The sequence below is a fragment of the Felis catus genome, chromosome X (genome assembly GCF_018350175.1).
Source record: "Felis catus isolate Fca126 chromosome X, F.catus_Fca126_mat1.0, whole genome shotgun sequence".
In the NCBI taxonomy this organism is placed as follows: Eukaryota; Metazoa; Chordata; class Mammalia; order Carnivora; family Felidae; genus Felis; species Felis catus.
Window position 1 is genome coordinate 77,424,320 of NC_058386.1, and position 27,362 is coordinate 77,451,681.

A 27,362-nucleotide genomic window follows, 5' to 3' on the forward strand; every position below is an offset into this window, starting at 1 on the left:
ATTAAATATTACTCAGTTATAAAAAAGAATGGAATCTTGCCATTTGCAACAACATGGATGGAGCTAGGGAGTATAATGCTAATCAAAATAAGTGAGTCAGAGAAAAACAAATACCATAAGATTTCACACATAAGGTGAATTTAAGAAACAAGACCAAAAAAAAAAAAAAAAAAAGAGAAAGACAAACCAAGAAACAGACTCTTATCTATAGAGAACAAACTCATGGTTACCAGAGGGTTGGTGGGTGGGGGATGGGTGAAATAGGTGATGGGAATTAAAAAGTACACTTATCATGATGAAAAACTAAATTAAAACAAAATTAAAATTAAAAAACTGTGGCACCTGGGTGGCTCAGTCACTTAAGTGCCCAACTCTTGATTTTGGCTCAGGTCATGGTCTCACAGTTGTGAGATCAAGCCCCAATTCTAGTTCTGTGCTGAGCATGGGGCCTGCTTAAGATTCTCTCCCTCCCTCTCCTTATGCCCCTCCCCCACCACACACACTTGTGCTCTCTTTCTCTCACAAAATAAAAATAAATTTAAAAAAATGAAAAAAATGTCCTATGTGGGTGCATATTTTGAAAAATATTAACATTAAAATTAATGTCTTCCCTAAGAATACCTCACTTTGATACATACATCTGAAACAGTAAAGGAGATTTGTTTTCCAAAATTAAAATCTTTTATCAACTAGCTTTCTATTAATTCACACTTTTATAAGAAAGGAAAATATTAAATGCTATCCTGAACTTCTAACAGAATCATATTTTTAACCCAGTTTTGTAAAGTAGAAATTACATTGGTTTATAATCTTCTCTATGTATCGGCCAAACTTGGTATGATTTCTTTATAATCTTATCCACAAAATTCAGTTAAGTCAATATTTTTAAATGAGATTACTAGGCTGCTGAATCATAGCTTCTTGCTATACACAGTGTGCTTCAACAAATCAGTTTAATTGATTGCATACAATAAACGTTTTTTTATAAAATAGATTTTTACTTTCTCAATATCTATATGAGATTGTCTCTGAGATTATCTAATGAATGGTTTAGTAACTGGCTATTTCTGTGGCTGTGGGGAAAAAAATTCCAACATAAACTTAACATTCTATTTATGTGATGCCAATAAGGGAAAATTTAAGATAAGCCGAGTTGTCAATTTGCTATCAAAATTTCTAATGACTACATTGAGCCTACAAATTCCATTTATATTCTTTTCAAAACACTGTTTTATTGGAGTATTTCCATTAATGACAGGAAAGTGAAGTGGTTATGTGAAACCTTGTATAATTAATTATTATGAGGTTTCCCTAGCACCCTGGTTTTCACAACAAAAATTTTACAGTATTATAATAGCAGAGAATAGTTGAAAACTGGAAGAGCAGCTGTAAATGTAAGGGGGGGAATTTTGAAAGCAAGAGGGTTGCAAAATGAGTGATACATAAAATCTGAGCATAAAATCTGCCCTAGTTCTGGTTGACTGCTAAACTATATGTTTAGGGCATCTGGTGAGAAAACAGCAAGGATACATAGAAGAATCTACAATTGAAAAACAGTTGCACTAGGTACACTAGGAGATTTGTGAATTTGTTGTTGTTGTTGTTGTTGTTGTTCTTCTTCTTCTTCTTCTTCTTCTTTTTATCTGAGTTATTCCAACCTGCTCATGTGGGCAGAAAACACTGCTGAAGTGTTACTGACCTGAGGTATCAGAGAACAGAGCCTGAGGCTAGCAGAGAAATTTATCAGGAAAACTTCATAAGTAAGACACCTACAGAGAAGGTGGGCCCCAATATCTGAGTACAAACCATGTCCAAATCCTTAGCTGACTATCAAGATATGCAGGTACAGGTGAAATTCCCAGGAAGCCAGGGTAAAAATAGTAGCAGCAAGAAGCTGTAAGAAATGAATAAATATATCAGAGCTACACACCAAGCTGGAGACAGAGTTTATAGTTTGAATTCTTGCAAGTTAACTGCCTATAAAAGCAATGAAAATCTGTTTTCAGAACACAACATAATCCAGAGTCTTTATAATGTATTATCTGCAATGTTCAATAAAAAGTATAGGAATGTGAAGAAACAGGGGAGTGTAACTCACATTCAAGAAAAAAATGCAATCAATAGTAAATACTTCAAAATGGACCTACATGTTGAATACAGCGGACAAACCTTCAAAGGTGCTATTATAAGTGTATTTAAAGAATTAAAAAAGAAATGGAATTAATGAATGAACAGAGTAAAAATCCCAACAGAAAAATAAAACTATAAAAATGGAAATAAAGAAACTCAAAAATACGGTAATGGAATTGAAAATTCACTAGATGTGTTCAATAACAGGTGGAGATGGCAAAAAATATATAGTGAACTTGAAGATAGATGAAATTAAAATTATACAATCCAAGGGAGAGAGAGAAAAAAATAATGAAAAATAGAGACTTAGAGAATTCTGGAACAAAATAAAGAGGGTGGAGAAGAGGGAGAAAATTATTAGGAGATATAATTGCCAAAATCTTCCCAAAGTTGTTGAAAAAATTAATTTTCATTTCCAAGATGCTCAGTGAAAGTAAGCAAGTACAAAAGCGCGCGCGCACACACACACACACACACACACACAGAAAACTATACCCAGGCACCTTCAATATTCAGGTTGCTTAATGCCAAAGATGAAGTGTAAATCTTGGTAATAGAGAAAAATCATTTCATTACACACAGGGAAACAAAAACACAACTAATAGCTAATTTTCCCACAGACATCATGGAAACTAAAAGACATTAGAACAACATATTCAAAGTGTTTGAAGTAAAAAAAACAAAAACAAAAACAAGCAAACAGACAAACAACATAGAATTAAAAACATAAAAGCAAAAATCCTATTAGCCAAGAATTCTATTTCAGCAAAAATAACTTTCAAAAATTCAGAGCAAATAAATACATTTTTAGGTAAACAAAAATTTACAGAATTTTGCCAGCAGACCTGCATTACAAGAAATGTTAACAAAAGTTCTTTAGGTTGAAGAGAAATGACAACAGAGGCCAACTCCAATTTATAGAATTTAATAGATATCCAAATCTATAGATACATATTTTTTTCTCTTAACATGTTTCAAAGACATATGACTATTTGAAGCAAAAATTATAAAAATGTATTTTTGCGGCTAATAATGTTTATATATAATCTATATATATGATACATATATGAAAAGTATATACATACACATATACATATATAACACAACTATAACACTAAGAATATGGAATGATAAATAGAAATATATCATGGGAAGTTAATACATTTTACCTGAGGTGATTCAATATTCACTCAGAAAAGACTGTGATAGAATAAAGTGCATGATGTAATCACCAGAGCACCTATTAAAAAAAATAGTGCAAAAACATATATCTTACAAGATAATATGGGAATTAAAATAGGATAAAAATATGAACACAAAAGAATGCAGGAAAGGAGGAAGAAAAATCAAGCATAACTACTTGAAACCAATAGTAACATGGTAGACTCAAGTGCAAACATATCAATAATTACTTTAAAAATAAACACACTAAATATTTCTATTAAAAAGTAAAAATTTGAGACTGGATACAAGAAAGAACTATGTACTGTCTATAAGATATATGCATAAAATATAAAGATACAAACAGGTTGAAAATTAATGGGTGGGAAATGGTATACAATGTAATTATAAAACAAAAAAACCTGATGTGAAATTGAATTAGTAAATTCATTTTTGAGATTGAATTAGCAAACCAAAAATCTCACATAAAAGTCCAGGACTCAATTGCTTCAATGATGAATTTTCATCTATCATTTAAGAATTAAAATTGATCACTCACAAACTCATCTAAAAATTAAAACAGGAACAAACACTTCCTTTTTTTATGATGCCAGTTTTCCCCTGATATTAAAACTAGATGACGCTAGCACAAGAAAACTACAGACCAATAGTCTTTATGAATATAGACACAAAAATCTTTAATAAAATACTAGCAAACAATATGCATCATTGTATAAAAGAGATTATACACCACAATCAAGTGGGGTTTGTCCCAGGTTGCAAAGGTGGTTAAATATGCAAAAAGAAATCCATATAATGCACCATATTTAAAGAACAAAGTGCAGAAACCACATGAGTTTCTCAATAAATGTAGGAAAACGTTTGACAAAATCCAACACTTTTTCATAATAAGAAAAAAACTAAACACCTAGAAATGGAAAGGACTTTCTCTACCTGATATAGAGTGTCTATACTATCCCACAGGTAATATCATACTTAATAGTGAAAGACTGGATGTTTACCCCTTAAGATCAGGAAGAAGACAAAGGTGTCCATTCTCACCACTTCTATTCAACATCGTACTAGAGATTCTAGGCAGGGCAATTCAGCAAGAAAAATAAATAAAATATATCCAAATTGGAAAGGAGGAATTAAAACTACCTCTATTTTAAGATGTTATTTTGCATATAGAAATGCTAAGGAATCCACATACGTGCAAAAAATTGGAGCTAATAAGTGAGTTTAGTAAGATGCAGGAAACAAGATCAATATACAAAAATAAACTGTATTTTTATTCATTAGCAATAAGCAGTCTGAAAATGAAATTAAAAAATAATTCCATTCATAATATTAAAAAGAATAAAATACTTCAGAGCACATTGAATCAAAGTGGTGCAAGACTTGCATGTTGAAAACTATAAAACATTATTAAAAGTACTTTAAGAAAACTTAATGGAAGGACATGTTCATGAATTGGAAGATTTAATATTGTTAAGATGGTTTTACTCCCCTAATTTATCTCTAGAGTCAATGTAATCCATGTAAAAATACCAGCTGTGTATTTGGGAGAAATTGATAAGCAGATACTAAATTTCACATGGAGCTATAAGGAATTCATACCTTCACATATTTCTCAAATTATTTTTTCAAACGTGCCATGACAATTCAATTAAGAAATAATAGTCCTTTCAAGAAATGGTGCTGGGTCTACTGGAAAGCCACATTTCAGTGTAAAATGGAACTTATATACAAAAACTCACATACCTCACATCACATACAAAAACTTATTCAAAGTGGATCAACAATCCAAATGTAAGAGCTAAAACTATAAAAGTCTCTGAGGAAAATATGCACATAAATCTTTGTGACTTTGGGGTGCCTGGGTGGCTCAATCAGTTAAGCATCTGACTTTGGCTCAGGTCATGATCTCACTGTTGGTGGGCTCAAGCTCCACATCAGGCTCTGTGCTGACAGCTCAGAGCTTGGAGCCTGCTTCAGATTCTGTGTCTCCCTCTCTTTCTGCCTCTTCCCTGCTCTCTCTCTCTCTCTCTCTCCCTCAAAAATAAACATTAAATTTTTTAAAAAAAATTTTGTGACTTTTTTAAGGTAATGGTTTCTTAGATATGACACCAAAAGCACAAGCAACAAAAGAAAAAAAATGAATAATTTTTACTTTAAAAATACTTTCGTGTTGTAAATGTAACTAACAAAGAAGTGAGAAGATGATCCACAGAATGGGAGAATATACTTGCAAATTATATCTCTGATAAGAGTCTAATAACCAGCATATAGAAATAACTCCTACAGGGGTACCTGGGTGGCTGTCGTTAAGCATTTGACTTTGGCTCAGGTCATGATCTCACAGTTTGTGGGTTTGAGCCCCATGTCAGGCTGTGTGCTGATAGCTCAGAGCCTGCAGCCTGCTTCAAATTCAGTGTTTTCCTCTCTCTCTGCCCTCCCCTGCTCATACTCTGTCTGTCTCTCTCTCAAAAATAAATAAAACATAAAAAAAGAAAGAATTCTTACAACTCAACAGTAATAAAGTAAAAAACTCAGTTAACAAAATGTCAAGGGACTTGAACAGACCTTTTTTCAAAAAAAGATATGCAAATGACCATTTAGTCAATCCATGAATAGATACTCAATATCATTAGTCATTAAAGAAATGCAAATTAAAACAACAATGTGATAATACCAGTTCATCCCCATAAGTATAATTATGGTGATAAAGACAGGCAATAAGAAATGTGGCAAGGATGTAGAGAAATTTGAACCCGCAAATATCACTGGTGGGAATTTAAAATGATGCAGCTGGTTTGGAAAATAAGATGGCAGTTTCTCAACAAAAGTAAACATAGATCTACCATATAATCCAACAATTCCACTTAGATATATACTCAAGAGAATTAAAAACATATGTGTTCACAAAAATTGGTACATACATGTTCCTAGCAGCATTATTCATAATAGTAAAAAATCAGAAACAGTCCTTAATGTCTGTTAACTGATAAATAAAGAAAATGTGATATATTTATACAATGGAATATTATCCAGGCATGACAGTGAATGAAAACCTTATTCAGGCCACAATTTGGAAAAACCTTGAAAACATTATGCTAATTGAAATAAGCCACACAAAATGCCACATGTCATGTGATTCCATTTATATGAAATATCCAGAATTGGGACATGTCATTCTTTTTTTTCTCGTTGTAGACTGTAAGACTGTAAACTTCTCAACCTGCTGATGGTCATTTTGATGGTCAAAGTACATCTGAGTATCAAACTGAGTCTTGATAATATTTTGGGAAGTTCTGATTCCAGCTATTCTTAAAGCAAGATATTGCTTGTAAGATACTCTAGTCATATGAACCAATCAATTCCTTTCCTTAAATTTATTTTTAAATGTGTTGCTGTCATTTACAAAGGTTAATACAAAAATAAAATTAATTCATCCAGTTTTGACATTTGCCACAGTTGTAAATTGTCACATTTTGCAGAAATGACCTAAATCACATTGATAAAATAATCTTCCCTCCTACTACCTGACAACTATGATGAAGAATTTATAAGCCTACAGGAAAAAAAAAAAAAAAAACAGAATTGGGAAATCATGTGACATATAAATCCTTTTGAATATTTTAAAATTCATAAAAATAAAATTGGAAGTATACTAAACAATATATCAATGGTATTTTTTACTGTGTAGTAAAGAATTTGTCATTGCCCAAAGTGAGGTCTGGCCTTAGTCCCTGGCTCCTAGGAAGTAACCTCTAAAACCTTGGAATTTTATGAGTGATAGTAATGTCTTTGGTATTAATGCTGGATCCCTTGGCCACACCTTATATTTATGCTAATGAAATGACTTATGGTGAGTTCCTCAGACCATATGGTATCAGCTTGATCTCTGTGGACAGGAGGAAGTTGCTGGAGATTGAGTTTAACCACACAGGCAATCGATCAATCAATCAATCAATCATGCCTATGCAATGAAACTCAACATCTCTGGACACAAAGCTTATGTGAGCTTCCCTGGCTGTCAATACTCCATATATATTGTGACACGTGGATAATGACAGAGTAATGCATTCTGAAAACAATGGAAGCTTTGCATTTGGAAACCTCCCATACCCTGCCCTGAGTCTCTTCCTGTGCCAGGGACCAGCTCCAGCACCCAGGGGTTCCCAAAGGAAGAACGGTGTCGGTGAAAATAAAATAAAACTAAAATAAAAACCTGGAAAATAAAAAACTAAAATAAAAAACTAAAACTAAAATAAAAATGGACACAGACAACAGCAGTGTGTTGAACTGGCCAATTTATTACAGTAAACATGGCATTATATATGCTAGTGATTTCCTTGTATACGTCAACTATGTTTTTCTAACATTACCTAATTTTGAAAATGTTCCTATGTATAAACGACCTTTAAGAAATAACATGGTGATTTTCCCCTAACTTTCCCGTATTCCCTTTGATTATAGATTAATTTCTTACATTATTCCATTATGCATCTGCGTTTATCTATAATCTACAAAGCATTTGCTTTGCTGTTCTCGTGAAAAGCCCTCCATTTCTCAACACCTCAAGTGGAACAGTTACAGGGACATGACCTCCTAACCACATGACGCCAAAAGAACAGTGTGTTTGCCTCAGTCCGAGGTGCCAGAAAGGGGCTGAAAAGGCCTTAGAAACCCATGCCTCATATATTCTGAGAGAGACAATGCACCTAGGAACCGATGAACCATTCTGTACCTTAACCAACTAGGTTCAGTCATCATCTGGAATGCGTCCGGGGGGCCAGGTGGGTCTAGGGGTTGAAGTCACCTGTGCCCAGAGACACACTCCTTAGTTGCCGGAGTGAGGCTTTCAAAATCCATATGTCTGTCCTTTACAGGCCCTCTTTGCTGGCAAATGTATGAGGCTATCCTTCCTGTAAGTAGAGGAGTCTCTATAGGGGATGGCAAGAGCTAAACGTAAGGTCGCACAATTTCTTTTGGAACCTTATTTTCTTCCCTAATGGTTCTTTTCCCAGGGGGCTTGCCAATGGCAATTACCCAACAGACAATACCCCAGGTAGTTTTAAGGCCGAATTACCTAAAAGCGGGAGTACAAGAAGCTTCACTGTCTGCGGGCCGCCCTGCAGTCACCAATCTGTCCACAGCCCTGCCCTGCCACTCAGGCTGGGATAGCTCGGCTTCCAGCATTCCTGGATCTGTGCCCCTTTTTCATAATAAACCATAACTGTGAGTATAATAGCTTTCAAAGAGTTCTATGAGTCTTTGCAGTGAATTAACAAATAAGCAGAGTTTTTGGGAACTCCCAACAACTTGCGGTTTTCAAAACTAAGAGCAGTCTTGGGGACTGTGCCATCTAAGTTTATAATTAGACCATCGCTCCCTTGCAGTTGGTATCAGAAATCATGGGCAGATTAGGCAATCTGAAAGACTATGCCCACAAATTTCAGATTTTGGCTAACTCTGCTATGCACACTTAATAATAAATGCTTCTACGTAGTTAATTTATATCTATCATTACTTACTTTCTGCTAATGTAAGAATTACCTTCCTCAGAGGTCACTAAATTTACCATGAAGCTAATAAATCTTATGTTTCCAGGCTCCTCATTTTTAGGCAAAACTTCCAAATCTTGGAAGGGGCCACAGCAATGTGTTTGTTCACATAATTATACTTTTTTTTTTTTTTTTAGGATTTGTACAAGCAGGCTATTTATTTGCATTTGATTCAGAGTGCTGTGCATTTTATATTCAATATCATATTTATAATTTTTTTGTTCTTTTTCTAAAACAGGCACTTCCAAACCTCAAGCCAGTAAAATTTGGCTCTACCCCTTGTCTTTCTTCAAAGTTATTAGACACATGTAGATTCATTTTGCTTTTGTAGATAATATTCCTACTAAGTGACAATTTGATGTGTGTGTCTACACATTTCCCTCCAACTAAATGTTATGTGCATTTCTTATTTTAAGATTCTTAAAACTCATTGTGGTTGCTTCCTTGTATCAAGATGCCATTATGATCCTAAAGAAAATGTGCATATATCTCAATTCCTTTCTTGCAAACAAAACAGATCCAAGTTCAGGCTTCAAGTTCTTTCCTTTATGGCTACACTTTAAAACCCTTTCTCTTCCTCAAATAACCATTTGCAAATTTTTTCTCAATTCCACATTCCCTTCTTTTAAATTATCTTCAACAAAAGTGACTAACATAACTCAAACCAAATCCTTGTGGCTGTAGAAGTTATACCAAAGTAAATACTTGCATGTTAGCATTTTACTTAAGGAAACTTTGTGGTTAGAGAGGGATATTACATACAGAACACTTCCAAGATTTCTTTTGGACAGCCCTAATTTCATCTTATTTCATTCTTTTATATAAAGGGTAATTATTATTTTTTTTTACTTAAAAAAATTTAATGTGAAATTTTTTGTCAAATTGGTTTCCATACAACACCCAGTGCTCATCCCAAAAGGTGCTCTCCTCAATACCCATCACCCACCCTCCCCTCCTCCCACCCCCCATCAACCCTCAGTTTGTTCTCAGTTTTTAAGAGTCTCTTATGCTTTGGCTCCCTCCCTCTAAAACCTCTTTTTTTTTCTTCCCCTCCCCAAAAGACCTCTGTTAAGTTTCTCAGGATCCACATAAGAGTGAAAACATATGGTATCTGTCTTTCTCTGGATTACTTATTTCACTTAGCATAACACTCTCCAGTTCCATCCACATTGCTACAAAAGGCCAGATTTCATTCATTCTCATTGCCATTGTATATATAAACCACAATTTCTTTCTCCGTTCGTAGTATTCCATTGTGTATATAAACCATAATTTCTTTGCCCATTTGTCAGTTGATGGACATTTAGGCTCTTTCCATAATTTGGCTATTGTTGAGAGTGCTGCTATGAACATTGGGGTACAAGTGGCCCTATGCATCAGTACTCCTGTATCCCTTGGATAAATCCCTAGCAGTGCTATTGCTGGGTCATAGGGTAGGTCTATTTTTAATTTTCTGAGGAACCTCCACACTGCTTTCCAGAGCGGCTGCACCAATTTGCATTCCCACCAACAGTGGAAGAGGGTTCCTGTTTCTCCACATCCTTTCTGGCATCTATACTCTCCTGATTTGGTCATTTTAGCCACTCTGACTGGCGTGAGGTGATATCTGAGTGTGGTTTTGATTTGTATTTCCCTGATGGGGAGCAACGTTGAGCATCTTTTCATGTGCCTGTTGGCCATCTGGATGTCTTCCTTAGAGAAGTGTCTCTATTCATGTTTTCTGCCCATTTCTTCATTGGATTATTTGTTTTTCGGGTGTGGAATTTGGTGAGCTCTTTATAGATTTTGGATACTACCCTTTGTTTGATATGTCATTTGGAAATATTTTTTCCCATTCCGTTGGTTGCCTTTTAGTTTTGTTGATTGTTTCCTTTGCTGTGCAGAAGCTGTTTATTTTCATGAGGTCCCAAAATGTCATTTGTGCTTTTAATTCCCTTGCCTTTGGGGATGTGTCAAGTAAGAAATTGCTATGGCTGAGGTCAGAGAGGTCTTTTCCTGCTTTCTCCTCTAGGGTTTTGATGGTTTCCTGTCTCAAATTCAGGTCCTTGATCCATTTTGAGTTTACTTTTGTGAATGGTGTGAGAAAGTGGTCTAGTTTCAATTTTCTGCATGTTGCTGTCCAGTTCTCTCAGCAACATTTGTTAAAGAGACTGTCTTTTTTCCATTGGCTATTCTTTCCTGCTTTGTCAAAGATGAGTTGGACATACGTTTGTGGGTCTAGTTCTGGGGTTTCTATTCTATTCCATTGGTCTATGTGTCTGTTTTTGTGCCAATACCATGCTGTCTTGATGATGACAGCTTTGGAGTAGAGGCTAAAGTCTGAGATTGTGATGCCTCCTGCTTTGGTCTTCTTCTTCAAAATTACTTCGGCTATTCGGGGCTTTTTGAGGTTCCACATGAATTTTAGGATTGCTTGCTCTAGTTTCGAGAAGAATGCTGATTGGGATTTTGATTTTGATTGGGATTGCATTGAATGTGTAGATAGCTTTGGGTAGTATTGACATTTTGACAATATTTATTCTTCCATTCCATGAGCACGTAATGTTTTTCCATTTTTTTTATATCTTCTTCAATTTCCTTCATAAGCTTTCTATAGTTTTCAGCATACAGATCTTTTACATCTTTGGTTAGATTTATTCCTAGGTATTTTATGCTTCTTGGTGCAATTGTGAATGGGATCAGTGTCTTTATTTGTCTTTCTGTTGCTTCATTGTTAGTGTGTAAGAATGCAACTGATTTCTGTACATTGATTTTGTATCCTGCAACTTTGCTAAATTCAGGCATCAGTTCTAGCAGACTTCTGGTGGAGCCTATCAGATTTTCCATGTATAATATCATGTCATCTGCAAATAGTGAAAGCTTGACTTCGTCTTTGCCAATTTTGATGCCTTTGATTTCCTTTTGTTGTCTGATTGCTGATGCTAGAACTTCCAACACTATGTTAAACAACAGCGGTGAGAGTGGACATCCCTGTCCTGTTCCTGATCTGACGGAAAAAGCTCTCAGTTTTTTCCCCGTTGAGGATGATGTTAGCTGTAGGCTTTTCATAAATGGCTTTTATGAAATTTATGTTCCTTCTATCCCGACTTTCTCGAAGGTTTTTATTAAGAAATGTTGCTGAATTTTGTCAAAGGCCTTTTCTGCATTGATTGACAGGATCATATGGTTCTTATCTTTTCTTTTCTTAATGTGATGTATCACATTGTTTGATTTGTGAATGTTGACCCAGCCCTGCATCCCAGGAATGAATCCCACTTGATCATGGTGAATCATTCTTTTTATATGCTGTTGAATTCTATTTGCTAGTATCTTATGGAGAATTTTTGCATCCATATTCATCAGGGATATTGGCCTGTAGTTCTCTTTTCTTACTGAATCTCTGTCTGGTTTAGGAATCAAAGTAATACTGACTTCATAGAATGAGTCTGGAAGTTTTCCTTCCCTTTCTATTTTTTGGAATAGCTTTAGAAGAATAGGTATTATTTCTGCTTTAAATGTCTGGTAGAATTCCCCTGGGAAGCTATCTGGTCCTGGACTCTTATTTGTTGGGAGATTTTTGATAAACTGATTCAATTTCTTCACTGGTTATGGTTCCGTTCAAGCTTTCTATTTCCTCCTGTTTGAGTTTTGGGAGTTTGTGGATGTTTAGGAATTTGTCCATTTCTTCCAGGGTGTCCAGTTTGTTAGCATATAATTTTTCATAGTATTCCCTGAGAATTGCTTGTATTTCTGAGGGATTGGTTGTAATAATTCCATTTTCATTCATGATTTTATCTATTTGGTCATCTCACTTTTCTTTTTGATAAGCCTGGCTAGAGGTTTGTCAATTTTGTTTAGCTTTTCAAAAAAACCAACTCTTGGTTTCATTGATCTGCTCTACATTTTTTTAAGATTCTACCTTGTTTATTTCTGCTCTGATCTTTATTATTTCTCTTCTTCTGCTGGGTTTGGGGTGTCTTTGCTGTTCTGCTTCTATTTCCTTTAGGTGTGCTTTTAGATTTTGTATTTGGGATTTTTCTTGTTTCGTGAGACAGGCCTGGATTGCAATGTATTTTCCTATCAGGATTGCCTTTGCTGCATCCCACAGCGTTTGGATTGTTGTATTTTCATTTTCATTTGTTTCCATATATTTCTTAATTTCTTCTCTAATTGTCTGGTTCACCCATTCATTCTTTACTAGGGTCTTCTTTAACCTCCGTGCTTTTGGAGGTTTTCCAGACTTTTTCCTGTGGTTGATTTCAAGCTTCATAGCATTGTGGTCTGAAAGTATGCATGGTATGATTTCAATTCTTGCATACTTATGAAGTGCTGTTTTGTGACACAGTATGTGATCTATCTTGGAGAATGTTCCATGTGCACTCGAGAAGAAAGTATATTCTGTTACTTTGGGCTGCAGAGTTCTAAATATCTGTCAAGTCCATCTGATCCAATGTCTCATTCAGGGCCCTTATTTCTTTATTGATCCTGTGTCTAGATGATCTATCCATTGTTGTAAGTGGAGTATTAAAGTCCCCTGCAATTACCACATTCTTATCAATAAGGTTGCATATGTTTGTGATTAATTTTTGTCTATATTTGTGGGCTCCCGTATTCGGTGCATAGACATTTATAATTGTTAGCTCTTCCTGATGGATAGACCCTGTAATTATTATATAATGCCCTTCTTCATCTCTTGTTACAGCCTTTACTTTAAAGTCTAGTTTGTCTGATATAAGTATGGCTACTCCACCTTTCTTTTGACTTCCTGTAGCATGATAGCTAGTTCTCCATCCCCTCACTTTCAATCTGAAGGTGGCCTTGGGTCTAAAATGCATCTCTTGCAGACAGCAAATAGATGGATATTGTTTTTTTTATCCATTCTGATACGCTTTATCTTTTGTTTGGCGCATTTAGTCTATTTACATTCAGTGTTATTATAGAAAGATATGGGTTTAGAGTCATTGTGATATCTGTAGGTTTCATGCTTGTAGTGATGTCTCTGGTACCTTGTCTCACAGGATCCCCCTTAGGATCTCTTTAGGGCTGGTTTAGTGGTGAGGAATTCCTTCAGTCTTTGTTTTGGAAGACCTTTATCTCTCCTTCTATTCTAAATGACAGATTTGTTGGATAAAGGATTCTCGGCTACATATTTTTCTATTCATTACATTGAAGATTTCCTGCCATTCCTTTCTGGCCTGCCAAGTTTCAGTGGAGAGGTCCATCACTAGTCTTATAGGTCTCCCTTTATATGTTAGAGCATGTGTACTCCTAGTTGCTTTCAGAATTTTCTCTTTATCCTTGTATTTTGCCAGTTTGACTCTGATATGTCATGCAGAAGATCGATTCAAGTTACGTCTGAAGGGAGTTCTCTGTGCCTCTTGGATTTCAGTGCCCTTTTCCTTCCCAGAGCAGGGAAGTTCTCAGCTATGATTTCTTCAAGTAAACCTTTAGCACCTTTCCCTCTCTATTCCTCCTCTGGAATCCCAATTATGCATATGTTATTACATTTAATTGTGTCACTTAATTCTCTAGTTCTCCCCTCATACTCCTGGATTTTGTTATCTTTTTCTCAGCTTCCTCTTTTTCCATAATTTTATCTTCTAATTCACCTATTCTCTCCTCTGCCTCTTCAATCCGAGCTGTAGTCGCCTCCATTTTATTTTGCAGCTCGTTTATAACATTTTTTAGCTCTTCTTGACTGTTTCTTAGTCCCTTGATCTCTGTAGGAATACATTCTTTGTTGTCCTCTATACTTTTCTCAAGCCCAGCGATTAATTTTATGACTATTATATTAAATTTTTTAACGTTTATTTATTTTTGAGACAGAGAGAGACGGAGCATGAACAGGGGAGGGGCAGAGAGAGAGGGGGACACAGAATCTTAAACAGTCTCCAGGCTTTGAGCTGTCAGCACAGAGCCCGACGCGGGGCTCGAACTCACGGACCATGAGATCATGACCTGACCTGATGTCGGACACTTAATCGACCGAGCCACCCAGGCGCCCCTAAAATTCATTTTCTGTTATATTGCTTAAATCGTTTTTGATCAGTTCCTTAGCTGTCACTACTTCCTGGAGTTTCTTTTGAGGAGAATTCTCCCATTTCGTCATTTTGTATAGTCCTTGGAGTGGCATGGAACCCCAGGTTCTTCCTCTGTGCTGTCTGGAGTAACTTGCATTGGTGGGCGGGGCCACAGTCAGACTTGATGTCTGCCCCCAGCCCACCGCTGGGGCCACTGTCAGGCTGGTGTGTACCTTATCTTCCCCTCTCCCAGGGACAAGACTTACTGTGGAGTGGCATGGTCCCTGTCTGGGTTACTTGCACACTGCTAGGCTTGTGGTGCTGCTTTGATGGGATTTGGGGTATTAGCCAGGGTAGATCCGCAAGGTGCACAGGGGTGGGAGGGGCAGACTCAGCTCACTCTGCCTTCGATGGTCTGCTTCTGGAGGGGCCCTGTGGCATTGGGAGTGAGGCAGACCCTTGGGAGGGATGGATCCACAGAAGTACAGCATTGGGTGTTTGAGTGGTGCAAGCAAGTTCCGTGACAGGAACTGGGTCCCCTGGGATTTTGGCTGGGTGATGGACAAGGGAGATGGCGCTGGCAAGGGCCTTTGTTCCCTGCCAAGCTGAGCTCTGTCCTCATGGGCTCAACAACTCTCCCTCCCATTGTCCTTTAACCCTCCCGCTCTCAGAGCAGAGCTGTTGACTTATAACATTCCAGATATTCCTTCCCACTGGCTGTCAGAACTCACTCCATCTGGCCCCTCCACTTTTGCAAGCCAAACTCAGGGGTTCTGCCTTGCCAAGCGGGCTGCCACTCCACTGCCCCGTTCCCTCCAGCCAGTCCATGTAGTGTGCACCACCTCTCCACCCTTCCTACCCTCTTCCATGGGCCTCTTGTCTATGCTTGGCTTGGGAGAGTCTGTTCTGCTAGTCTTCTGGTGGTTTTCTGGGTTGTTTAGGCAGATGTGGGTGGAATCTAAGTGGTCAGCAGGACGCAGTGAGCCCAGCGTCCTTCTACACCGCCATCTTCCTCCAAAATCTCATTAATTATTTTGTTTTTATGCATTTGCAAGAATATTCACATAAATACATTTGTGAATTGGAGAAAAATCTTCTATTAGATTCTATGACCTAATTTATACTTGAAAATGAAGTCATCTTTTTTTAAAAAATAGCATCATCTTTTTTTAAAATTTTTTTAACATTTACTTATTTTTGAGACAGAGAGAGACAGAGCATGAACGGGGGAGAGTCAGAGAGAGGGTACACAGAATCTGAAACAGGCTCCAGGCTCCGAGCTGTCAGCACAGAGCCCGACGCGGGGCTTGAACTCAGAGACCGCGAGATCATGATGTGAGCCGAAGTCGGCCGCCCTACTGACTGAGCCACCCAGGCGCCCCAAAAAAATAGCATCATCTTAACAACTCTTTTGTTCGTAAAAGATGTTCTACATAAATGATTTTTTTCAGCAGATACACACACACACACACACACACACACACACACAAATTGTCATTTAATAAGCATGGTATCCACAAGAAAGAAAAGTGGGTTTACAAGACTCTTATATACTTAGCTCCTAATATATGTCAAAATTATGTTATTTGTTATAACTGAAGTGAACTATATTTCTTTGACTTAATTCTTTGAGAAGAAATACCTCTAAAATATATAGCATAGTTATATGTCCTCTTAAATAAATGTTACTGAACATAATTTAACTTTCAGGTTAATCAGGCTTATCAAATTGAATACCAGTGATTGCATTATGCTATGCATAATACCGTATTGCTTTCAGAGTCAATTCTTATATATGAGCTTCTCTGGCTCAATGATAATGCTGTCGTTTCTGAGTCTCTCTGTCTTTTGTTTCTCAGTCTCTCTTTCTCCCTTCCTCTCTCTCTCCCTTTCTTCCAGTGCTTAGTTCTAACAATACCACCTCCACACACACTTCTGATTTGTTACTTCTAAATTTTATGGCCCAATAAATTGGTTTTGTTCAAATTCTGTACAAAATAAAAGTAAACAGCTCTAAGGACCTAAGGGTGGGTCCTCTCATAAAAGCAATGCACATTTTGGCAAGAACTTTATTATATGTAATTTGTCTTCACAGAAAGATCTTTTTGTGTTTTCCTGATCTTTTATCTATATTTCATGTTCTTAGAGCTCCCCAAAATAATTCTTTACATAAGAGATAAATTCCTGGATAGAAAAATATCCTATATAAGTAGATTACTTGCCAATGCAGTTATATACATTCTTTTTTCTCACAATGAAAGAATAAGCCTATAAATTATCTAACGCAAACTTTGGAGATTCGATTAATATACTTGATCTCAAATGTTAAATCTTTATAAAAGAGATGTGACTAGTCATGTGTAGACAAATCAAGAAGTTGACTGTGAGTGTTAAAGAGTTTGGGATGATACAAAAGTCTAATTCAGGTGAATTAGGCAAATCATATAATGGTAAGACTAAAAAGTGGGATTTAGTAAGTGAACCTTAATATTACTATATCTTGTAGTTTACAGTAGTAATTCTTACCTTTTTTTCTTCCTTAGGATTTCTAAAGGACTTGTCACATTCTTGTGACAATATCTTTACTAGATATTCTATTTGGGATAAAAAAGAGCTTTCACATATTGGAATACTTTTGGTGGCAAATTACCTACAAGGGAGGAAAAAGAATTTATCCTTTTACTCTAGGTTCTTGGCTAAGACCCCTGTATTAAAAGACCAATTAAAATGAGAAAAACAAACAGAAGAGTAATACCATGTATATCTCCTGTAAAAATTGGAGAGACGAAGGAAAACTGAGTAACTCCCCCAAATGGTCCAAGCCACCACCTTAAACACCATCTCCAAGTAAAGACAAAATATACTGAGAACTGGAGGAGCCAGTTATGGGAGGGTATCACAAAAAGCACAATAAACAAGTATATGGCTGTTATGCAGATTTAAGTGGCTGAGTTCTTCATTCATAAGTTTCTAGAGATTTAGTTACCTAAATAGTCTGGCACAGAGAGGAAGACAGCCTTATAAGTGGAGATTTCCCTTATAAATGTAAATTTCCCAGCAAAGGGCAACTTCTACTCTGTTTCTCAAAAGTAATCAACCCAAAATAATACTTTGGCCAAAAATAATACCTTGGGTGTGGTGTATTGTGCTCCCCTTTACACCCAGATCAAACTGGTTTAAATAATAATGCCTATGTAGTTGAAGAGTCCATTGTAGCTTTAGTTAAGGATTGATCTTGCAGCTGTATGAAGTCCCAAAGGACCCTATTAGTAGCTCTGCTGTCTTCTTTGGTATAGTTTGCCATCATAAGACTTGCTTTCCTTACAGTCCCAGAATGGCTGTCAACAGCATCCAGGCATGCATTTCTCCTTTGTCATATCCAGCAGAAAAAAAAAAAGTGAGTACCTTTGCCCCAGTATTCCCAGAAAAACTCCTGAGATTCATTTTAATTACATTGACTTTGATAGGGAAAAATTATGTTATAATATGCCCGACAGGACTGATAGGGGAATTCTAGTCCCTACCCAATGACTCTTCTTCAGGGTTCTTCTTCCTGTCCTGCTTGCTGCTCACGCCAAATTGCCGTTAATGCAGAAGTAACAGACTATAAATTGTCCCCCATACTTATGCTCGGGTTTCAGACCTCTAGAGAATGATCTCTTCTGAGTCCACTGGGTGAAATACAGCTCCTGCCTTCCAAGATCTCTGAGTGCTGATTGGTTTTTCTGCTGGGTGATCCAGACCAGGTTCTGCAACAACCTCACTTACATTTTCACTGTTGAACCAATCTGTGTGGCTAGGGGGAAGGAGTGAACTTATTGTTTTCATATTTAGCTTTTCTTTCTAAAAGTATCAAACTCAAATGCCTGTGTAAACCAGGAAAGGGATATAAATGAAAATAAGGAACTGATAAACATTCTAGCATATTGGAGAGTCCATGTCCCATACAAAGGGCTCAGGTCCTACTCAGATTCAGGCAATTGATGCCATGTTAGAAGGAACCAGTATTGATACATATTTTGGTTTGTCTAGATTTTTATGTAAAGTTCAGTGACTTGTTCACATTGATATCTAATTCCAAACTTTATATATACTATACTACAGGCCTACAGAAAACATATGTGGGCTAAATCAAGATTCAGGATTTAAATTTCTGCCCTCAAGAACAGAATGCAAAGATGTGATGGTACAAGGATTTTGGCCCAATGGATGAGTGTCTTTCTCATTTTTTATTAATTATTTGGCATTTTTGTTTTCTATTTTAGTCTTTGAGGGATTGCTTAATGGCAGTCCTTCCCTAAGGGACAGATCCTATCTTAATGCACTAACTAAATTAAATTTCTAAACCTACAAGGGTAAGAATTAAACCCAGGAAATAACAAAATTACTAAAGCCATTGTTATCTTTCCAAGGTCATGAAAACCAGCTGTGTAGCTCTCCCAGGATCACTGAGTTACTTATGCCAATTTGTTTGGTTTATAATGTCTTTCCTTAAAAACAAAACAAAACAAAACAACTTTACCATGAAAGATTCCCAACAAATCTCCTTTTCACAATGTGTTATTTTTGATATAGCTCTTCCTAAACTGATGGGGTTATGTCCTGATAAACCCATCCTAAATTGAAAATATTCTCAGTAGAAAATGCACTTAATACACCTAACTTACTGAACATTGTAGCTTAGCCTAGATTGCCTTAAAAGTGTCCAGAACACTTACATAGCCTACATTTGGGCAAAATCATCTAACACAAAGCCTATTTTATACATTAAATGTTATAAAATGTTGACTGTTTCATATAATTTATTAAATACTGTACTGAACATGAGAAACAGAATGAATGTGAGTGTATTGGTTCTGTACTCTTATGATCATGTGGCTGATTGGGATCTGTGGATCATTGCAACTTCCCAGCATCAGAAGAGAATATTTTACCTCTTTTTCTGATTTTCTGAGCCTGGGAAAAGATCAAGATTCAAAATTCAAAATACAATTTCTACTGAATACGTATTGCTTTTGCACAATTGTAAAGTCAAAAATGTATACTTAAAACCACTGTAAGTTGGTGATTGTCTGTTGTATGTATAGGAGAAGAAAAATAATTTTCCCTATAAACTTCTAGGTTCTTGGCTGAGACAACACACCCCAAGTAATAAAAAGGTTAACAGAAAAAATAGAAACTGTATGCACATAAGTATGTATGGAGATCCACTAAGATATAAGACTCAAAAAGTCAATTGAAGCTTATACACCATTCTAAAGTAAGAAAAGTAATAGAGTTCTGGAACTTCAAAGGGAGAAAAACAATTATCAGGAATGCCAGAAAAGAAAGTGTATGGTAAACAAAGTTTGCACAAAATAATCCTTATGCCAAAGAGGCATATTTTGGGTTGGCATATTCTACTATCCTTAATATGATTTTATTCATAACAATTATTTACTTCTCACTTCTGAAAAGATACCAATTGCATAAAATAAGGTATTCCTCTATATTTAATTAATTTTTCCTGTATAAAACATGGAAACATGTTATTTGGAAATATTTTGGTTACAAGTACCAGAAACCCATTACAAACTAACCTAAGGGGAGGGGGAAATAATATATATGCTTATGTATCTGTGAAGTTGAAGAAGGATTTTAATAACTCCAGGCACATCTAGATCTAGGTGTGACTCTTTTCATGCACTACTTCTGTTTTCTTTCATTCTCATACAGCTCCCCTCCACAGGCATGGCAGGATGACCATCAGACACCCAAGACTTGCATGCAGTAATTTAAACTGAAGCGCCTAGACCAGCCTAGTTTGAATCATGTGCTCATCCTTGGACCAGTCACTGGGACCAGAGAGATAGTATTCTAACTGGCCAGACTTGGGACATAAGACCACTACTGCATCACAAGACCACCCCTATGCCCAGGGCAATATCAAAACTATACAGACTGTGTTTGCCCAGGGCAATATCAAACCCATATGGACTGTGTTTCCCCATAGGAAAGTAGAGCCTAAATGTCCATCAACTGATGAATGGATAAAGAAATTGTGCTTTATATACACAATGGGATACTACATGGCAATGAGAAAGAATGAAATATGGCCTTTTGTAGCAACGTGGATGGAACTGGAGAGTGTTATGCTAAGTGAAATAAGTCATACAGAGAAAGACAGATACCATATGTTTTCACTCCTATGTGGATCCTGAGAAACTTAACTGAAGACCATGGGGGAGGGGAAGGAAGAAAAAAAGAGGGAGGGAGCCAAACCATAAGAGACTCTTAAAACCTGAGAATAAACTGAGGGTTGATGGGGGGTGGGAAGGAGGGGAAAGTGGGTGATGGGCATTGAGGAGGGCACCTGTTGGGAGAAGCACTGAGTGTTGTATGGAAACCAATTTGACAATAAATTTTATATTAAAAAAAAAAGATTCTGCTCCTAAGTGAAGGAGGCAAAAGGTGCTGGAGAGACAAAAGCAACAGAGGTTCATTATAGTAACTCACAGCCTTAGGAATTAATCCTTCATCTAGTTTTGATAGAAACACTATTTGGCTGATGAAAAGGACATTCAAATATGTTCTATATTAAACCCAAATTAAAACTCAGTGAAAGAGAATCTTCTATGGGATTGTGAAATTCCTTGGAAAGTATAGTGCTACTTTATTTTATAAAACATAGAGGAGATCCAGCAATGATTCAGGCCATCCATCAAGTGGTATATTTTAAGCCCTTACTCTGCATTTCTGTTTCTCAGTCTAGTCTGGCTTGACTCTTAAATTATGCTACTTATGTTACATTTGTTAACTTAATAATTCTCTCAGTCAGGAAATTTTTAGCTTATTAAACAGAATTCTAAGCTCATGCAAGTCCAAAGTGAGCTATCAGGAAAATATGAAACGACCAGGAGGAAAGTACAGGTGGTATATATAATGTGGGAAACAAAGGCAGAAGGAAATGGCAGACAAAATTAAATTTCCTTATAACCTGCAATGCATTGGCAAATACTTGAGGCAAGCAGAGTAAAACGTTTCTCCAGGAACTCCCTACTGTCTTTTTTTTAACATGAAATTTATTGTCAAATTGGTTTCATACAACACCCAGTGCTCATTCCAACAGGTGTCCTCCTCAATACCCATCACCCATCCTCCCCTCGCTCCCACCCCCCATTAACTCTCAGTTTGTTCTCAGTTTTTAACAGTCTCTTATGTTTTGGCTCCCCTCCCTCTCTAACCTTTTTTTTTTCTTCCCCTTCCCCATGATGTTCTGTTAAGTTTATCAGGATCCACATAGGAGAGAAAACATATGGTATCTGTCTTTCTCTGTATGGCTTATTTCACTTAGCATAACACTCTCCAGTTCCATCCATGTTGCTACAAAGGGCCGTATTTCATTCTTTCTCATTGCCACGTACTACTCCAATGTGTATATAAACCACAATTTCTTTTTTTCTTTTTTTTTAATATATGAAAATTATTGTCAAATTGGTTTCCATACAAAACCCAGTGCTTATCCCAAAAGGTGCCCTCCTCAATACCCATCACCCACCCTCCCCTCCCTCCCACCCCCCATCAACCCTCAGTTTGTTCTCAGTTTTTAACAGTCTCTTATGCTTTGGCTCTCTCCCACTCTAACCTCTTTTTTTTTCCTTCCCCTCCCCCATGGGTTTCTGTTAAGTTTCTCAGGATCCACATAGGAGTGAAAACATATGGTATCTGTCTTTCTCTGTATGGCTTATTTCACTTAGCATCACACTCTCCAGTTCCATCCACGTTGCTACAAAAGGCCATATTTCATTTTTTTCTCATTGCCACATAGTACTCCATTGTGTATATAAACCACAATTTCTTTATCCATTCATCAGTTGATGGACATTTAGGCTCTTTCCATAATTTGGCTATTGTTGAGAGTGCTGCTATAAACATTGGGGTACAAGTGCCCCCATGCATCAGTACTCCTGTATCCCTTGGATAAATTCCTAGCAGTGTTATTGCTGGGTCACAGGGTAGGTCTATTTTTAATATTCTGAGGAACCTCCACACTGTTTTCCAGAGCGGCTGCACCAATTTGCATTCCCACCAACAGTGCAAGAGGGTTCCCATTTCTCCACATCCTCTCCAGCATCTATAGTCTCCTGATTTGTTCATTTTGGCCACTCTGACTGGTGTGAGGTGATATCTGAGTGTGGTTTTGATTTGTATTTCCCTGATAAGGAGCTACGCTGAACATCTTTTCATGTGCCTGTTGGCCATCCGGATGTCTCCTTTAGAGAAGTGTCTATTCATGGTTTCTGCCCATTTCTTCACTGGGTTATTTGTTTTTCGGGTGTGGAGTTTTGTGAGCTCTTTATAGATTTTGGATACTAGCCCTTTGTCCGATATGTCATTTGTGAATATCTTTTCCCATTCCGTTGGTTGCCTTTTAGTTTTGTTGGTTGTTTCCTTTGCTGTGCAGAAGCTTTTTATCTTCATAAGGTCCCAGTAATTCACTTTTGCTTTTAATTCCCTTGCCTTTGGGGAAGGGTCGAGTAAGAGATTGCTACGACTGAGGTCAGAGAGGTCTTTTCCTGCTTTCTCCTCTAAGGTTTTGATGGTTTCCTGTCTCACATTCAGGTCCTTTCTCCGTTTTGAGTTTACTTTGTGAATGGTGTGAGAAAGTGGTCTAGTTTCAACCTTCTGCATGTTGCTGTCCAGTTCTCCCAGCAACATTTGTTAAAGAGACTTTTTTTCCATTGGCTATTCTTTCCTGCTTTGTCAAAGATGAGTTGGCCATATATTTGTGGGTCTAGTTCTGGGGTTTCTCTTCTATTCCATTGGTCTTTGTGACTTTTTTTGTGCCAATACCATGCTGTCTTGATGATGACAGCTTTGTAGTAGAGGCTAAAGTCTGGGATTGTGATGCCTCTTGCTTTGGTCTTCTTCTTCAAAATTCCTTTGGCTATTCGGGGCCTTTTGTGGTTCCATATGAATTTTAGGATTGCTTGTTCTAGTTTTGAGAAGAATGCTCGTGCAATTTTGATTGGGATTGCATTGAATGTGTAGATAGCTTTGGGTAGTATTGACATTTTGACAATATTTATTCTTCCAATCCATGAGCAGGGAATGTCTTTTCATTTCTTTAAATCTTCTTCAATTACCATCATAAGTTTTCTATAGTTTTCAGCATACAATCTTTTACATCTTTGGTTAGATTTATTCCTAGGTATTTTATGCTTCTTGGTGCAATTGTGAATGGGATCAGTTTCTTTATTTGTCTTTCTGTTGCTTCATTGTTAGTGTGTAAGAATGCAACTGATTTCTCTACATTGATTTTGTATCCTGCAACTTTGCTGAATTCATTTATCAGTTCTAGCAGACTTTTGGTGGAGTCTATCGGATTTTCCATGTATAATATCATGTCATCTGCAAAAAGCGAAAGCTTGACTTCGTCTTTGCCAATTTTGATGCCTTTGATTTCCTTTTGTTGTCTGATTGCTGATGCAAGAACTTCCAGCACTCTGTTAAACAACAGCGGTGAGAGTGGACATCCCTGTCGTGTTGCTGATCTCAGGGAAAAAGCTCTCAGTTTTTCCCCGTTGAGGATGATGTTAGCTGTGGGCTTTTCATAAATGGCTTTTATGATCTTAAGTATGTTCCTTCTATCCCGACTTTCTCAAGGGTTTTTATTAAGAAAGGGTGCTGGATTTTGTCAAAGGCCTTTTCTGCATCGATTGACAGGATCATAGGGTTCTTCTCTCTTTTTTTTTTTTTTTTTTGTTAATATGATGTATCACGTTGATTGATTTGTGAAGGTTGAACCAGCCCTGCATCCCAGGAATGAATCCCACTTGATCATGGTGAAAAATTCTTTTTATATGCCGTTGAATTCTATTTGCTAGTATCTTATTGAGAATTTTTGCATCCATATTCATCAGGGATATCGGCCTGTAGTTCTCTTTTTTTACTGAATCTCTGTCTGGTTTAGGAATCAAAGTAATACTGGCTTCATAGAATGAGTCTGGAAGTTTTTCTTCCCCTTCTATTTCTTGGAATAGCTTCAGAAGGATAGGTATTATCTCTGCTTTAAACGTCTGGTAGAACTCCCCTGGGAAGCCATCTGGTCCTGGACTCTTATTTGTTGGGAGATTTTTGATAACCGATTCAATTTCTTCTCTGGTTATGGGTCTGTTCAAGCTTTCTATTTCCTCCTGATTGAGTTTTGGAAGCGTGTGGGTGTTCAGGAATTTGTCCATTTCTTCCAGGTTGTCCAATTTGTTGGCATATAAGTTTTCACAGTATTCCCTGGTAATTGCTTGTATCTCTGAGGGATTGGTTGTAATAATTCCATTTCCATTCATGATTTTACCTATTTGGGTCATCTCCCTTTTCTTTTTGAGAAGCCTGGCTAGAGGTTTGTCAATTATGTTTGTTTTTTCAAAAAACCAACTCTTGGTTTCGTTGATCTGCTTTACAGTTTTTTTAGATTCTATATTGTTTATCTGCTCTGATCTTTATTATTTCTCTTCTTCTGCTGGGTTTGGGGTGTCTTTGCTGTTCTGCTTCTATTTCCTTTAGGTGTGCTGTTAGATTTTGTATTTGGGATTTTTCTTGTTTCTTGAGATAGGCCTGAATTGTAATGTATTTTCCTCTCAGGCTTGCCTTCGCTGTGTCCCAGAGCATTTGGATTGTCGTATTTTCATTTTCGTTTGTTCCCATACATTTTTATAATTTCTCTCTAATTGCCTGGTTGACCCACTCATTCGTTAGTAGGGTGTTCTTTAACCTCCATGCTTTTGGAGGTTTTCCAGAATTTTTCCTGTGGTTGATTTCAAGCTTCATAGCTTTGTGGTCTGAAGGTATGCATGGTATAATTTCAATTTTTGTAAACTTATGAAAGGCTGTTTTGTGACCCAGTATATGATCTATCTTGGAGAATGTTCCATGTGCACTTGAGAAGAAAGTATATTCTGTTGCTTTGGGGTGTAGAGTTCTAAATATATCTGTCAAGTCCATCTGATCCAATGTATCATTCAGGGCCCTTGTTTCTTTATTTTTTTTTTAATTTTTTTTCAACGTTTGTTTATTTTTGGGACAGAGAGAGACAGAGCATGAACGGGGAAGGGGCAGAGAGAGAGGGAGACACAGAATCGGAAACAGGATCCAGGCTCTGAGCCATCAGCCCAGAGCCTGATGCAGGGCTCAAACTCACGGACCGCGAGATAGTGACCTGAGCTGAAGTCAGACACTTAACCAACTGTGCCACCCAGGCGCCCCCCCTTGTTTCTTTATTCTTTATTGTCTAGATGATCTTTCCATTTCTGTAAGTGGGTTGTTAAAGTCCCCTGCAATTACCACATTCTTATCATTAAGGTTGCTTATATTTATGAGTAATTGTGTTATATATTCGGGGGCTCCGGTATTCGGCGCATAGACATTTATAATTGTTAGCTCTTCCTGATGGATAGACCCTGTAACTATTATATAATGTCCTTCTTTATCTCTTGTTACAGCCTTTAATTTGAAGTCTAGTTTGTCTGATATAAGTATGGCTACTCCAGCTTTCTTTTGGCTTCCAGTAGCATGATAAATAGTTCTCCATCCCCTCACTCTCAATCTAAAGGTGTCCTCAGGTCTAAAATGAGTCTCTTGTAGACAGCAAATAGATAGGTCCTGTTTTGTTTTGTTTTTTTTATCCATTCTGATACCTTATGTCTTTTGGTGGTGCATTTAATCCATTTACATTCAGTGTTATTATAGAAAGATCCGGGTTTAGAGTCATTGTGATGTCTGTATGTTTTATGCTTGTAGTGATGTCTCTGGGACTTTGTCTCACAGGGTCCCCCTTAGGATCTCTTGTAGGGCTGGTTTAGTGGTGACAAATTCCTTCAGTTTTTGTTTGTTTGTGAAGACCTTTATCTCTCCTTCTATTCTAAATGACAGACTTGCTGGATAAAGGATTCTTGGCTGCATATTTTTTCTGTGTAGCACCCTGAAAATCTCATGCCAATTCTTTCTGGCCTGCCAAGTTTCAAAAGAGAGATCAGTCACGAATCTTATAGGTATCCTTTTATATGTGAGGGCACGTTTACCCCTTGCTGCTTTCAGAATTTTCTCTTTATCCTTGTATTTTGCCAGTTTGACTATGATATGTTGTGCAGAAGATCGATTCAAGTTACGTCTGAAGGGAGTTCTCTGTGCCTCTTGGATTTCAATGCCTTTTTCCTTCCCCAGTTCAGGGAAGTTCTCAGCTATGATTTCTTCAAGTACCCCTTCAGCACCTTTCCCTCTCTCTTCCTCCTCTGGGATACCAATTATGCATATATTATTTATTTTCAGTGTATCACTTAGTTCTCTAATTTTCCCCTCATACTCCTGGATTTTTTTATCTCTCTTTCTCTCAGCTTCCTCTTTTTCCATAACTTTATCTTCTAGTTCACCTATTCTCTCCTCTGCCTCTTCAATCCGAGCTGTCGTCGTTTCCATTTTGTTTTGTATTTCGTTTAAAGCACTTTTCAGCTCCTTGTGACTGTTCCTT